Raw genomic sequence first — 16,570 nt, 5'->3', positions numbered from 1 at the left:
GAAAGACTCGGATCCAAATAATCACCATAGCATTCCGAGACAATCGTTTGGGGGTTGGGACGATCATCCGCCAGGCCCTGATCAAACTCCGTAGGTTCCGCTATATAAACAACTTGTACAATATGTGAAAAATTCGAAGCATAATTGAGCTTACCTGTAGGATATTGCACAGCTACGTGGTGTTTGGGACTTGTGGTGCATGTAGATGGTTCGAGGTATTTCAATTCTCAAGTTTGAAAGCACTATATATATGAACAACGAAGCCACATTATAAGCGTGGTTTGAACTTTTTGCAAAAGAATGTCTTTCATCTCGGCAATATGTCCCTGCCTATCTCTGTTTTTATTTTTATTATTATTATTATTTTCCTTTCTCTCTTCAATAGTTCGATAGGACTAGACTACTAGGCAAAGTTATTGAGGGATTTTCCGATACACCCCTCAACTAGGGAGAGATGTGCTAATCGATGTAAAGACCAACATTTTTATGTAATATTTGTTAAGAGTAATGATCAAAATTCATAATTTCCCAACAACATATAATATTAGAAGTTTAGCACCAGTAATAGATTATCAATACTCAAACCTCTTTTTTTCCATTTAAAAAAAAATTTCTCAACCTCATTTGCTTTGGCTCCAAGCTTTTGGCATACCTAAAGTGGCATACTATGGTTAGTTGTCTGTAACTTTTAAATAGACCCATAACTTTTTCTCTACCACTCACAGTCTGTCACGTAAATAGTTGTGACAAAAATTGTGAATTTTTTTGTACTACTAGAATTTTTGTTCTTGTTATCTCGTGACTTGTAAGAAACTTCTTAATTTACTATCAATGATAATCATGATGCATAACGGGAACTGATCAAGCGATCATTTATATTGAAGAATTTGAAGTACATATATAGGTTTGTTCGAACTACGAACAGGTCCAGACAACTGAGACCAGCTTGATCCGAATTGGCTTAAATTGGGCTGCGGCACTGCGCTATTCAACATTATGTCAGTCAATGATCAGAAAATTCAACTTGACATTTTGGTAACCAAAGCTCTGCTCATTTTGGGCCTTAAGAGCCTGAGCTTGTTGCTTTACATAACGGTCCCAAGGCTCGAAGTCTAGGATCCAATCAATTTTTTACTTTCCTTTTCCTGGAAAGCATAAATAGAATAGATTTATTAGATTTACAATGAATCGAGCCATCGAGGGACCGAACCCAAAAAATTCTACTATGGGTACTTGAAACTAAATTAATTAACACAATGAAACCCATAACTAAAATATTAAAAAGAAAGAGGAGGGAAATCCAAAGACTCAAAGGCTAAGCAACTAATTAGTAATTAGTACTCACATGCGTGAGGTTCCCCACTCCAACTGACAACAGTCCACGAAACATGAAAAGAGTATTTTTCTCCGAGGAACATCATTTAGCGTGCGTTTGGACTGCATTGAGAGTGAAAAAAAATTTTGCTTTTTGCTCTAAAATGGTGGGTCCCATGGTACTATTTATATATTTTTTTGGTACTACTTATGGGTCTCACTATACTATTTCAATTATCTTTTATCTTTATCCACAGTACTTTCAGTAATAAGTTTTCAATTTCAGCAAAATAAGTTGTATTCAAATATATATTAACATATTTAATTGTAACTTTAATTATGTGATGTCGTTCGAGGATGATCTCCCCAAAAAAATATGAGGCCTTCCTCAGTAAAGATGGACTAGTCTTACCCTCTATAGACATAAAGCCAAAAATGTCCTGCTCTTAAGGGTTCCACAGAGTCACAAATTATTTTTAATGTCTCATTGATTAACTTTAACCAAACATGATAACTTGGAAAGGTGAAAAAGAAAGGTAAAAGAAAATTCTGCCCAACATTGGGAAATTTTGCATAATTTTTTGACATTTCGTTGTTGATATTTTCAAAGCAAGCCCCCACCCAGATTGACACAAAGACACTCATCCCAGCGTTTCTCACTCTTTAATTCTGAGTGCTTTGAAAAACCATCTCCATTGCAAAGTTCAAAAAGCTTCTTTTTATTATAGTAGGACTAGGAGTTAGCTGGGACAGCACTAGATGATGCTTTTCTTCGAGCCATCCTTCATCATTCACTGTAAGCTTTTTAACAGAGAAGATTGTAGGGTATCTCTCATGTGAGCTTCTGAGGTTTCCAGATATAAGTTGTTAACTTGTTTCATAAAAATAAAAAATAAAAAATAAAACAAAACAAAACAAAAAAAAACAAAATTAACTTTCTAAGTTTCTTTAGATTTCATTTCAATCTTCTAACTTTATTTTTGTTCATTTTAGTCCTCTAACTTTCAAGTTTATTCAATTAAGGCTTTTCCATCAACTTTTGTTATATGTTGTGGTTAATTTTTCAATTTTATAAATTTTTCTTCAAATTTTTTAAATTAAAAAAATTCAATTAATGATTGAAAAATATTTTCTAGATTTTTTTTTTCAAAAATTTTTAACAAAAGTTAACGGAAAGGCCTTAATTGAATAAATTTGAAACTTAGAAAACTGAAATGAACGAAAACAAAGTTAAAGGACTGAAATGAAATCTGAAGAAACTTAGAGGGTTAGTTTTACATTTTAGCAAAAAAAAAAAAAAAAAAAAAGGGTTCTTAGCTTGTTATCATACTTTCTATTTGATTCATCCATCAATAATCTTGAATCCTTAAGCTTTGTGCTTGATTTTGCTGGTTCCATCTTCGGAGATGTTTGAAAGCCAACTAATTAAGATGGCCCAAAAATTTTAATGATTCAAGCAAAGCCCTACTGGATGAGCTTACTTGTCTCTAGGGTTTATTCGTGGTCAATTGGGAAGGCATTATTTTTTAAGGTCTTATTAAAGAGTACAGAAACACAAATTAAGGACTAATAAATATACTGGTGATAAAAGGAAATTGATACTCAAATATATTTAATCTATTTAAAAGAAAAACTACACACCTAAGAGGAAGCTGCCTCATTATAGTGGGAGAGAAGAGAAAGACGACAAAATAAAGTAGGGAAGAAAGATCAAAGACTAAGGAACCATTTTCTTTTCTTTTTTTTTTAACGAAAGAGCATAACTTTTATATAATATTATGGAAAAAGTTTAGTTATAAAATTAGTTGTAACCTAGGGTCACAAACTTATCAAATATCTTTTTATATGAAGTGAATTTTGAAAAATCCACTGTAAGGACTCAGTTCGTAACGATCCCAAAACGATATTGGGTTCGTGCGTTAGAAGGCCCAAACAATATAATTTATAGAGCGTGGGTTTGAAAAGTTAGGCCTTAATCACCAGACGGTGGGGTTTTCGTGGTGTTCGTACATAATTAAATCGTGATCGCCATAGGAGTCTTTCTCCTGGATGCGGGCTGGAAAACTCTGGTTTTTGGCCATTTTTCCCAGCCCCTGATCTGGGTTGCTTACTTTTCCTTTTATACTAGCATGTGTTCCTTATCTTTCGTCCACGTGTAGGATCAATTTTTCCAAGACTGATACTTGTCCCATCAGCCCATGTCCAGAGTGGTTGGGGGTGGTTGTAAAAGCTGGAGAGTATGGCTCTATCAGGTGCAGAGTATTGAATGGCAGTAAGGGCAGCTTTCCCTGGTCGTTATACTTTCCAGCGTATCCTTCTCTATTGACCTAGATATTTTAGATTTTTTCCAAACTGTTCCTATACCGTTTTTGCCCTTCCTGCCATTGAGACCTTGGACATGCCGAGAACTGAATCGTCCTCGGCAGTGTCCCAAGACTATTTTGTACTTGTATTACCGATCCTGGGCCATAACTTTCCTCAGCTCGGGCCTTGGGCCCCAATGGATAAATGGGCCAGGGCCACAAATTATTGGGCCCCACATCCACCATTGAATTACATTTTCTTCTTATATCCTCTATACTTACCAAATTAATAGAAAATTAAAAATTAATAGTTATGTCATCAATAAATTGTTTAAATTGAAAATTTTTGTAGTTTAAAATTTTGCATAAAATATAAACTTGTAGATCATATAGTAAATAATATCTAATTGACACAAAATTTTACTATCTAATTGGCACAAAATTTGACATGTGTATTAAAAGTGTAAAGAACATGCAATTTAATTGTTAAATTTTCAAAATATGTAATAATATTTATTTTATTAAGTAAGTTTGTAGACTTAGGCTATAACCAATTTTTTTACTAAATTTTTTCCTAATTTTAATAAACTGAATTTATCTTTTATCAAGAGTTGACACTATGCTTTTGCAACCCAAAAAAAAAAAAAATGCACCAAATTTGTCACAGTCTTATCAAATTCTTCCATCTAGTTTGAGGTTGAAATATTTTTCATTGTCTAGTTTAGGTGTCTATCCAAGACCGACCAAACCCGAAGAGATTGAGCAACCCACCGTCGTCTAACTAGAAATTTGATCGATCCAAAGAGCTTGTTGGTCGACAATGGTTCTCAAAGATGTAGACGCAACAAAGTAGGTTTATGTGACGAGTGAGAGAAATTGAAACGCGACAAACCCGACTTGTCCGAAAACCTTCTCTTTTACCCTTTTTTCGATGAATTTTCCACCCATTTGAAGGTTCCTTTGCAACCACATCAATATTTAGGTCAAATTTTGATGTCTTTGCCTTATTCCAATAAAATATTTCTTTCTCTCCACCAATATAAGGATATCTTAGCTAGATCTGACAAGATCTCGACAGATCTAGCAAAGTCCTCCTTTATCACAAATCCGACCACCACTCAATGAGGCCGGTTCTAACGTGCCTAACAAATTAGTAGCGGGTTTTGTTCTTCCCCACCCAAAGTTAGTTGGGTTAAGTCCGAGTTGTTCACAAACTTGACATAGACCAACTCATGGATATCCCTAATCTAGTTGATACTAAGAAATATGGATTTAGTTCTCTTCACTGTGACATGTAGATTCTATGTAATTTTTAGGGGTGGCAAAGTAAACCCAAACTCATTTGCCCACCCAAACCCACCAACTCTAATTGAACCCAAACCCACCCAATTATTAGTTGGGTTAAATGGGCATCAACCCAATTAGACCCAATGATTATTGGGTTTTAACTAAAAACCCATTGAGCCCCATTTAACCCAAAGATAATATACCCAAATTCAACCCAACCCTTCCCAATTAAAAAAAAAAAAAAAAAAAAAAAACCTCAGACTTTTCAGTGTTTCAGGTTTTCATTTTCCCTCACTCTTCTTTGTCAAATTCTCTTCGACGACGATCTCCGGTGTTTCTTCGGCGGAGTCGAAGCCATCGGTTTTAGTTTCAGCAGCTGCCGTCGTCGCTGTTCACTGCTCGATTCTCGTCGGCTCAGGGAACTGCGGCTGCGGAGACAGCGAGTGAGGAACAATGAGTCGATAGCAACGCGAAGAGCCGAGTCAGCCCAGACAGAGATCGAGTCATCTCGCCTTGGTCGCAGGACTTCAACACTTGGTACCTGGATGTCATTGCCAACGCTGAGCTCGCTGACTATGGTCCTGTGCGTGGCACCATGGTTATTCGCCCCTACGGTTATGCCATTTGGGAAGCGATTCAGGTTAATTCTATTTTCCAATGTAATTTCATTTCTCGATAAAAAGCAAGGAAAACTATTTCTTTTGATTTTGGGATTCATAGTGAATTTTTTTTTTTGATTTTGTTATTATTTTACCAAATAGCTAGTTTGACTACACCAGAGAGATAGCTCTCTATCTCCCTCTTTTCATTTTCCTTCATCGTCCTTGAAGAATTTCTATTTGTTTCAAGGACAGTTGCTTTCGAAATTTCAGGAAAGTTTTAAGCTTGAAATGACATTTCTTCGTATTTGTTGCACTGTTTGGTTGCCAAGAAAATGAGAGAAAATAGAAAAGAAAAGAAAATATTTTTTTATTTAGATTTTTAATATAATTGCTGATGTGGAATTTTTTAATCCCAAGAATGGAGACTAGAGAGAGTGGAAAAGGAAATCCAAGAAAGTGTTGGAGTTTTTCACTTTAGGAGCATTTTGGTAATTTTGATAATTAGGTGGGTTGGGGTTTACCCATAATAATTGGGTTGGGTTGTGTTTGGGTTAGAAGCAATTAGTTAAATGGATTTTAATTGGGTAAATGAGTTTTATATACCCAATCCAATTATGCCCACCCCAAACCTGCTCATTTGACACTCCTAGTTAATTTCATACACTTTTTGAAAAGAAAATAGTAATTTATTGGTTTGTAAGAATAAATTAATTGTAATTGTGTGTGATTTTCTTGAAATTTGTATATAATTTGACCTTAACTTGTGCTCTTGGACAAATTTTTGCAAGATTTAATTATATCGTGCTTACTTTATGAGATCAAAAAACTATACTACCAATTAAACTTGTTTTATGTGTGTAATAGTTTAGGAAATAAATGTAAAATGGGTATAATTTATGAGGAAAAGTGTAAAAGTGTATATAATTTAAGGGTGCAAAATTTAATTTTTCCCAAAGTTATTTTATTTTATTTTATATGTTAAAGACAGAAATTCTACTATAACCTAATCTAAGTGTATATGTGTGTGAAACTACCTCCTGGAGACTTAAACCCCAGCCTTTACCCCCGACACTTCACAAACATTTATACTTGTGGAGAGACCATTGCACTAAGGGTGTGTAGTGATATTTTTCCCAAAGTTTAATAGTGTAATGAATGAGTTTATCGTAAATGGGCTAATCTTAAAGTGCCACTCACTTTACAACATTGGGTTTGGGCCAATGTCAGGATCGGGGTGAAATGTTTGAATCCACATAGCCATTAAGCGGCTTTTCTATGGAGTATGGACACACACTTACTCACATACTTTAATATAACTTGCATATTTATCAATATATGATTGAATTATATTACTTATACACAGATCCACAATTTTAGTAAAAAGTAATATGATCAACACTTGTTACATGTCTTAATTATATCAAAATGTGTGACCAAGTGTATGGTAAGACATTATTATAATAGTCTTTTAGCCTCCGTTTGGATACTAATGAAAAATGAAATTTATTTCATTATTCAGCTTATTTTTGCTACTATTTATGGACCTCACTGCACTTTTTGGTACTATTCATGAGCCCCACTGTACTATTTTATCTAACTTTTACCTTTATCTATAGTACTTTCAGTAATAAGTTTTTAGTTTAAGCAAAATAAGCGGTATCCAAACAGACCCTTAATCTTTCACTTTTTTGAATAAGAAAAATTATGGTAGGTCTGTGGGAAATGGACCAACCCCACTTCCCTCCCACCTCCCCTAGTCCTAACTCCCAACTCGCTATCATTAAACCTTTTTTTTTTTTGAATAATTCATTAGTTCGAAAATGAGAATTTAAGTAATGAAAGTTTTTTAAGATTCCAGTTAGCTTAATTGATAAAATCTTTTATGGTTAAATAATAGATCTGAGGTTTAATCTCCGCTTACACTAAAAATTAATTAGTGTTTTAATATAATGATAAAGAATTATCATCAGAAGTAGACATCATAACTTGAAAATATCTCCCAAAAAAATTAATTTTTTTTATTGTAAATATTATAAGATTGATAAATAAATAAAGAGAATAAATTCAATAAGGATGACATGTAAACCCCTTGGTTTATATCAGCTAATAAGAATATGCCACATTATCTTTTTACTTAAGACTCATCGTAAAATTAATACATCCTAATACACCTAATAATATTTGAAAAAAAAAAAAAAAAAAAAAAAAAAAAACCTATTTCACATTTTCAAACCAATGTAAAAAAGAGTCCCTAAAATCTCAACTCCTCCGTCTCCCACCACAAAAGTCGTCGGACTGAGAGACACCATCGAAAAGGCTGATATCATTGAGAGCTTGTATAGTGGAAGATTGAAGAGGACCCAGCACACACACACACACACAAAAAAACAAAACAAAACAAACAAGAGCTTGGGCACCGTCAAACACAAACTTAAGTGTTGGTAACCCAAAAAGAGGAAATTCTTTACCAAAATTCAAAAACGTATCTGGTGAATTTTTGCTTGAGAGCTCACACAGTAAGAATGAACAGATGCCAACAACAAAATGGTCAAAAGCAAGTGCTTGAGCACCGCCACACACAAAGCCAAGTGTAGGGGATCCAAAACAATGTTTCATTTTCAAACTCTGGCAGCGTCTCCGGTGGTCGTCACAAATTGGCAGGTGGAGGTTTGGTCATCGATTATTCTTCAATTCCGAGTGAAGGAGGATGGGATTTTTTTTTATTTTTTTTTATTAGAGGGTTCTTAATAGTTAATATGATGAATGTTTGTGTGTAATCAGTCCTATTCTTCAAATTGTGAAAAGTTGTAAAAAGATAACGCGACATGTCATCATTGAAGGGTGTAAATAGACTCATAAATAAATGGCATTCTTATTATAATATATCAAGAGGCGTATATTGCGGCATAGGATACATAGGATGTGATCATTGAGTCCAAACGTGATTGTATAATTGCACCATAATGTCAAACATATTATGGATAGGTCTCAGAAAATGCTGAACCATGTCCAGTAATGCCTATGACTTGGCAAGCACACCCTCTGAGAAATTATACTGTCTTTATGCTGTACTACATTATTTATCCATAATTTCAGTAAAAAATTCTTATTTATTTAAAATTATTAAATTAGTATTTAATTTTTATTTAAAACTTCATAATTTTAAATAAATAAAAATATTTTATTAGAATGACAGATCACGTCACTCGTCTGTCATAAATTTCTTATAATTTAATAATCTTTAGGGAGAAAATGGGCCACCCACTTTATTCCGTGCATGTATTAATTTCTTGGAGAATTGCAAATGAAAGAAACGGCTGAAGAAACTGTGACCCACCACCTGAGGCCTATTTATGTTTTAGTCAAAAATTGGACCCACATCTGTATAAGGAGTCAAAAGTTACCCTTAATGTGGGCCTCGATCCCTGAATCACTATACGGCTTACTATTAATTTATGCTACTGCTAGTGTCAGACACAAATAAAGCCAGATCTTGTTAGATTCTTTTTATTTTTTATTTTTAGATTCAACAGAAAAGGAACTGGTTGGACTTGTTTTCAAAGATTCCACATGAAATAATTGGTAGGAGTTATTATTTCGGAATTGGATTATGTTCCCTAAAACTCTATTATGTTTGTATTAAGTATTAACAATTCATTCGTTTGTATTTTCAGTTAAATATCACGTAGGCTTATTATACATGTTTAATTATTTAAATTTTTTAGATTACAAAAATGATTTGACGTTTAATGAAAAATATAGATGAAGGGACTATTAATACAAATGAAATAGAATTTTGTGAGGTAAAATCAAACACTTCTAAACTTTTGAAGTGTAGTTTGTAATTTTGTTTCTTTTTCATAATCTACTATTTGTTCTTAATCAAGTTAAGATACTAATTGATTTGTGATGAAAGCCACATTTGAACTTAGGTCCCTTATTCATCAACTAAAAACTTTATCAATTAAGTTAACTAAAACTCATCCATTTTGATGCCTTATATCACTGGCCGTTGGCTGTTATGGACAAATCACAAATGCCATATTGGCAGAAGCTTGATGTACAATAATTTAGAGCCTAAGTACTGGAAATGTAACTCTTGTGTTACACACTGATGCAACAGTGGGAAAAAATGTCTTTCTCTTACTTTTTTTTTTTTTTTTTTTCTAAAACGAAAAACAAACAAACACACGACAAATAAAAAGGAAATATGAAAACTTTTTTGTGGATAATTCATAAGGGGTCAGATTGTGACATCAATTTCTTTTCAGGAGTTAGGTGTTTAACAGGAGACGATTATATTCGTTTCAATTTTCTATGGTATATTCTCAATGAACATTAATTCCAAAAGAAGTTATCCCCGTGTCTGATATAAAATCTAAAAAAATGCTTGGGATGGGTGCATTTTGAATTTCCTTTAAGAAAATGGGCCCAGATGTAGCAGTGGTAGAGACTAGAGAGTAGAGACCAGAGAGTAGAGACTCTCCTTTACATGTAGAGGAGGAAAGGAATATGAATGCATCTCACTTCCAAAGGCATTTAAACTGACTTAAACATTAGACAATCTTGATTCTCGTGAGTGATTTTAAAGCATTTTTCGCTGAATAGTGATTTTAAAGCATTGGACCATTGGTACTTTATTTTCCTAGCATAAAACATTGGATAATTCACACAACAAACAAAAGATAGTTGAAGAAATCCAGGCAAAAAATTCCAAATATGGAAATACTCATCCAACCAAATTTGGTAACTCCATGCGCCATTTCCTTATTTTAGTTGGCCTTTCAGTTGAATTAAGAAATGTTTGGCCAACATATGAATTCACTGTATGGAAGTTTTTGGGGGGGGGGGGGGGGGGAGGAGGAGAATATATAATTACGTACCATTTCCTCTTTTTTGGATGTCTTAAAAATTAAGTAGCGAAAGATTGGGGGAGAATTGAATCTCATCAGTTTGTTTGGATGTTTAAAAAACTAAAATGAAAATGAGATAAAATTAGATGATATTATATAAATTGACAATTATGCCAATGTTTTATTCAATTTATAACAAAAAAAAAAAAAAAAACATATATAAATTGACATCATAAAGAACAAAATTAACAAAATCCCTTAGTCATGTGGATCTAAAAATAAGGTCTTTGGATGCATGTCTTAACCCCTCCAAATCCCCTTAAACAATTAAACCCTTTCTTGCTCTCTTTAAAAAAATCCAAACATGGTGCATTCAACTTCATCCCCATCCAATCTAGGAGGTCTTGGCAAATGAAAGCTAGGAATTCTGCCATCCTTGCTAAGTTATGTTGGAGGATTGCTTCGAACCCGAAGGCAAATTGGGCAAAAATGCTCACTACAAAATATCTTACACCTGTCAGATTAAGTGAAAGGGGAAGAAGATTACCTGCTTCCCGTACCTGGGCAGCTTGTAAAGATGGGGGTGCTATCTTTAATAAAGGCTTAAAGTGGTCTCTCCAATGGGGAGGCGATGAGTGCTTGGGATGATTTTTGGCTAGCCTTAGGCCCTCTTAGAAAGCAAATTCAAGGATCTCTCTTAGAAGGGGAAGGGAAGAAATTAGTTAAAGATTTCCTTGCTAATGTTCTAGACTCATCCTTTGTCTTCCCAGAAACAATCCTAAAGGAAATTAAAGGGGTGTCGCTTGCTGCCAATCGTATTCAAGAAGATATTCTTATTTAGGCTTTCTCTAAGGATGGAAGTTTCAATCTTCATTCGGCTTATCTTCTTACTAAGGGTTTAAACCCTTTGAACCTAACCACTCACAAACCTTGGGCCTGGAAGGCAAAATCCTCGTCTAGAATTAAATTCTTTCCCTGGCTATGCTTTCACTCCAGTATCCCAACAAAGGAAGTGCTGGGTTCAAGGGGTTTTAATCTTTGTCAATACTTGTGATCTTTGTGGAGTTGGTGTGGAGTCTATTATCCATGTATTGCGTGATTACAGTGTGGCTAGGGAAGTTTGGAGAAATTTGGGAATTGATGATGCTAGACAGGACTTCTTCAGCACCCCTTGTGTTTCCCCAAGCTGTTTGGCTGATTTGACTCCATAGGAACAGGTTCATCTTTCAGACAGGGAGAAAGGAGCCCAACATACACACTCAAAGTATTAAGAAAGAAGCTGAATTTTTTGCTCTCCTCTGGGACTATTCAAACAAACCGCCTAGAGTTCAAATCCAGATTAGTTGGAAGAAACCCAGGATCAGTTAGGTGAAGCTCAACACTAATGGTGCTGTGTTTGGAAATCTTAAAAAGGCTATAGGAGGCGGTATGTTGCGTGATAGCAATGGAGGTTAGGTGGCTGGTTTCATGAGAAAACTTGGGAGTATGTCCAGCACTATGGCAGAACTTTGGGCCCTCAAAGATGGCCTCTCAGTATCTCGACAATTAGACATTTTCAATATTAATGTAGAACTCTGTTAATCTCATGTTAGAACCTCTTTTGAATGATTGTAGGAACCTGATCAAAGCCTTCCCTAACTGCATAGTGACCCACATCTTTAGGGAAGCTAATAGATGTGCTGATAAGCTTGCTAACATGGGAGCAACCCAGCCTACTGATTTCCTTTTGTTGTATGAACCACCACCTGTGGTGGATAATATGCTCGCTTTTGATCAAGCTAAGCTTTTTTGTAACAGACTGGTTGTTGCTTAGTTTATGCTATCAGTTTGGTTAACCAAAAAAAAAAAAATTCATCCCCATCCCATTTCCCTCTTCTAACCTTCCACACATAGTAACACATTATTGGAGGCCAGTGGCCACTCTTAGGAGATTTATCTATCTAAATTATCTAACATGTGTGTCATAAGTGGATAACTTGTACCATGAGAACTAGTAGTGATGGAGAGTCTAATCACCTACAATTCAGTTAAAGCTGGCCTCCAGCGCTCCAACTTCACGTGCATCGCCAACTTTTTTTCTTTTTCTTTTTTGGTTGAAAAAAATTGATAGAGGGGGGCGACCGGTGTAGCTTTCAGGTAAGACCTCATACTCTCGGTCTGTGAGAAACTCACTTATTATTCTTTGAATCGTTTGGGATGGAGATGAGATATAAGAGCACCAACATCCCCAAATTCGATGTCACCACCATTGTTGCCTCACGTCCATAGATTTAAAAACCAATTTAGTCTTATAAAAACCCTAAAACCAACCAAAACCAGTCAAAAACCAATAAAAACTGAAAACTAGGAGCAAAAATGGTTTATTAACTATACCGATTTTTAAAACCATGCTCACATCCTTAACTCCTTCGCTCTACATCTTCGACTTTGACCACAATCTACAATTTATATTAAAGCCTAACTTCTCCCCTTCTAGTCCCCCATGTGATCACATCCTGGCTAGAAGGGATGGAATTAAGATTTCAACTAAAGGGCCGCAACATAAACCAAAAATATTTCATAAAAATTATTCAAACAAGCATTTAATTATCAGCCAAATATCAACAACAAAAAAGCAAAAAGTAATTGTTTTTGAATTATTTATATTTTTTTAAATTAAATATTATACCTGATTTTCCCATAATCCACAAATAAAATAAAATTCATATTTGTTATTTAATGAACAAAGTTTAGCTACAAAATGGGTTGTAGCCTACATTCTTACTCAATATTTTTTGCAATTTTGACAAATCCATAATTGGATTGCATCTTCTTCTTATATCCTCATTGCTTGCAAAATTTTTAGAAAATTAAAAATTAATAGTTATGTCATCAATAAATTGTTTAAAATACAAGTTTTTGTAGTTTAAAATTATGCATAATGATGGTTCTGAAAATATATTCATCCACCCTAGAGGGACAATAGACAAGGACGATACTAGAATCAGCCAAGCCCAGGAAGAACTGCTTGACAAAGACTCAACCATCGTCCCTCAGTTATGGCGAGGCGTTACATAGACAAATAGCAATCTTCAGTACCGTTGGAAGATCATTCTGTCCATTTAACACCCTGCATAGGCGTTACGACTTCGGCAATGATTCCACCATTAAAGCAAAGCCAACGGCTAGGAAGAGAGTTCCTATATATGCCCATTGATAAAGCCCGAGAAAAAGGGACACTAAAAAATCTTCTAATACACCCACATTACTTTCTTCAAACTCTAGCTATTCTAACTTTAGTATCGGAGGCTCTGTGGCAGGCGCCACACCGGTGACCGTATCTTCTTTCCAACTTGTCACTAGATCAGGATAAGCTGTAGACGACCCCAGTCTGGACGAACATCTTTATTGACGATTCAAGCATCATCACATAATAAATAAACTTATAGATCATATACTAAATAATATTCAATTAACACAAAATTTGACTTGTATATTAAGAGCTTAAAGAATGTGTAATTTAACAGTTAGATTTTGAAAACATGTAGTAATATTTATTTTATTGAGTAATGTTTATATTGTAATTAAAATTTGTCTTTATTTAAATCTATTACCAAGATTTTTTAAACTAAAAAGCAAATGGACAAAATTTAAATATAATACTTAAATGTTTTTCCTTAGATTCTCTTTTTAAAATTTGGTTATGTGACTTTTTTCTCATAAATAGAAGTACATTTTTAGTTTAACACAGTTATATAATTGAATTTTAAGAGAAGATTGTTATTTAAACAACAAAAAATACTATTTAAACACTACAATACATATTTCTACACATTTTTTCATCCATATATATTTTTACAAAATTTAAACCACATAACTAAATTTTTTTTACAATGCTGTCACTAAATTTCTTCCAAAGCAAATTATTATTCATAAAAGAAGTCTAACTATTCAAGCGAATAAAAAAAAAAAAAAAAAAAAGGAGTAATAATGATTCACAGAAGAAGTCTTCCTATCTGGACCCACTGTCCATGAAAAGAAGAGGAAGACTGCTGTGCGCGCCTAGAGGGTCACGCAGTGCCGAGCTCTTTTAGTTGCTGGGCCATACCTATCATACATTTTGTATTATAGTTAGTTAGGCCTTTTCGCCTCGAGCTAAAAATGTTGGGTTACTCATTGACTATCAAGGTGAGTTGGTGGCGACTGGCGACCAACTAGATTGGTGCGTAGGTTCGAAAGCTTGAGAAAAGGATTCAATTCACGTCCGGTCCCGGCGTATACGGCTTGTTAAATTCCCTGAATTTACGTCGATTCAAACATAATGAAAAAAGAAATGCCAAAGTATTGTGAATATGTTCTTTTAAGGTAAAAAATATTCAGAATCAGGTCAATAATGTGCTTTATAGATTTGGTTGAAACAAGGAATAAGTTTAGAGATTTTTATTTTAGTTTTATTTTTAGATATGATAAAATTTACCATATGACATTCTATATGATAATTGCTTGTTACTATCAAGTTAAGATAATAATTAATTTTTGATGTAGACAATGTATGATCCTCATTCCTCAAATCTCTTATTAAATATATTTTATTAGTTGAGTTAACTGAACTCGTGATTAGGGGTGTCCACGGGTCGGTCCGGGTCGGGTTTGTGCCCAACCCGGACTCGACCCGACATTATCGGGTGGGGAAGATTTCGACCCGCAACCAACCCACCGGAAGTTTCAGATCACCGAGTCGGGTCGCATCGGTTTTCGGGTGTAAATCGGTCGGTTTCGGGTTTTCCGATTCGCTGGTTTTTGGCCGAAATATGGCCGGATCTTGTCAGATCTGGCCGGATCTAACGAGGGTTGGGCGAGATTCCTTTGGATCTATGAAAATTTGGCTGAGATTTGGCTGAGTTGGAGTCGGGCTTACCGGAGTTTTAGCCGAGTTTGAGTAGATTTGGGATGGATTCGCCGGAATTAAGCATGTCTGAGTTTGGAAAAGACTAGATCTTGGGCGGATTTGAGCTGATCTAAGTGAAGGAAGCCCAAACGTGGTCGAATCGGAGCTACGAAGCGCTAGATCGTCGCCGGATCTTGGTGATTTTCTGGGTTCTTTGAGTTTTTGTCGAGCGGGTCGGGTGGCTCGGTTCCTTGAGGACGAAACCCGCCACTCGACCCGCCGGAGTCGGCTCTGACGGTTTCAGACCCGTCATCGACCCGTCGGAGGTGTCAACCCGGCCGTGTCGGGTCGGTTCCGGTTGGGTTGGTCGGTTCCTGCGGGTCTTCGGTTTGCATGGACACCCCTACTCGTGATGCCTTTTTTTTTATTTGTTCAAGTAGTGGGTTATGAATAATGGAAAATAAAAATATCAATAACGGACCCATTTGAAATTAATTGTATAGTACTCACTACTTATCACCTTAACAAGTTGGCATATTCAACCTAAAAGCTTACTAATAGAAATTTAAGATTAAAAAGCTCTTGTAACCTATCATACTTGCGAATTGAAGAGTTGTGCATTTGAGTAGTAGCAAGCTCCATTATTACTCGAGCGGTCTCATGTTACAAGAGTAGAGTTTAAGTGGACTGGAAACAATAACCACAAGTGGGGAGCCCTCCGCGGCGCTCTCTCCTTTTTTTTTTTTCTTAGCCAAAAGAAAAATGATTAGGATCCTTGAGAGTTTTCATGTAACTCCATACTGGAGTTTATTCATCTATGTTTTAAATAACTGGATTGAATTTTGTCAAATGGATATAAAAATAGTTATAGTCAACATATGTTTAAATATTAATAACTGGATAAATCCACTCATTTCTTCTTCTTCTTTTTTTTTTTTTTTTTTTTGGATAGAAAATCCACTCATTTTTAAATCAATGAATAAGATTTTGAGAAATTTATGGTGACATTTTCATAACACACTTGTTTTAGAGGGTTTGGGTATAATTTTATTTTAATTTTAATTTTTAAATTTTGACCTATGGTGGATTGACAATTTGACACTTGACATCTATGCTTCTTGTGAAAATATAGTGAGATTATGTTGTGTATTAGAAGAGCTCTATCAAAAAAAAAAAAAAAAATTGCCGTCCCTATTGATGTCATGGACTTTGAAACATCATCTCACATTTAGGGTCCGTTTGGATACCATTTATTTTGCTGAAAACTGAAAACATTGTTGCAAAATAATTTTTAAATGTGTGAATAGTGTCGTAAGACCCATTTTAATGAAAGTTTTGTTGAAA

The sequence above is a fragment of the Quercus robur genome, chromosome 7 (genome assembly GCF_932294415.1).
Source record: "Quercus robur chromosome 7, dhQueRobu3.1, whole genome shotgun sequence".
Taxonomy (NCBI): domain Eukaryota; kingdom Viridiplantae; phylum Streptophyta; class Magnoliopsida; order Fagales; family Fagaceae; genus Quercus; species Quercus robur.
The sequence above is the reverse complement of the archived record's forward strand: the minus strand, read 5'-3'. Positions refer to the sequence as shown.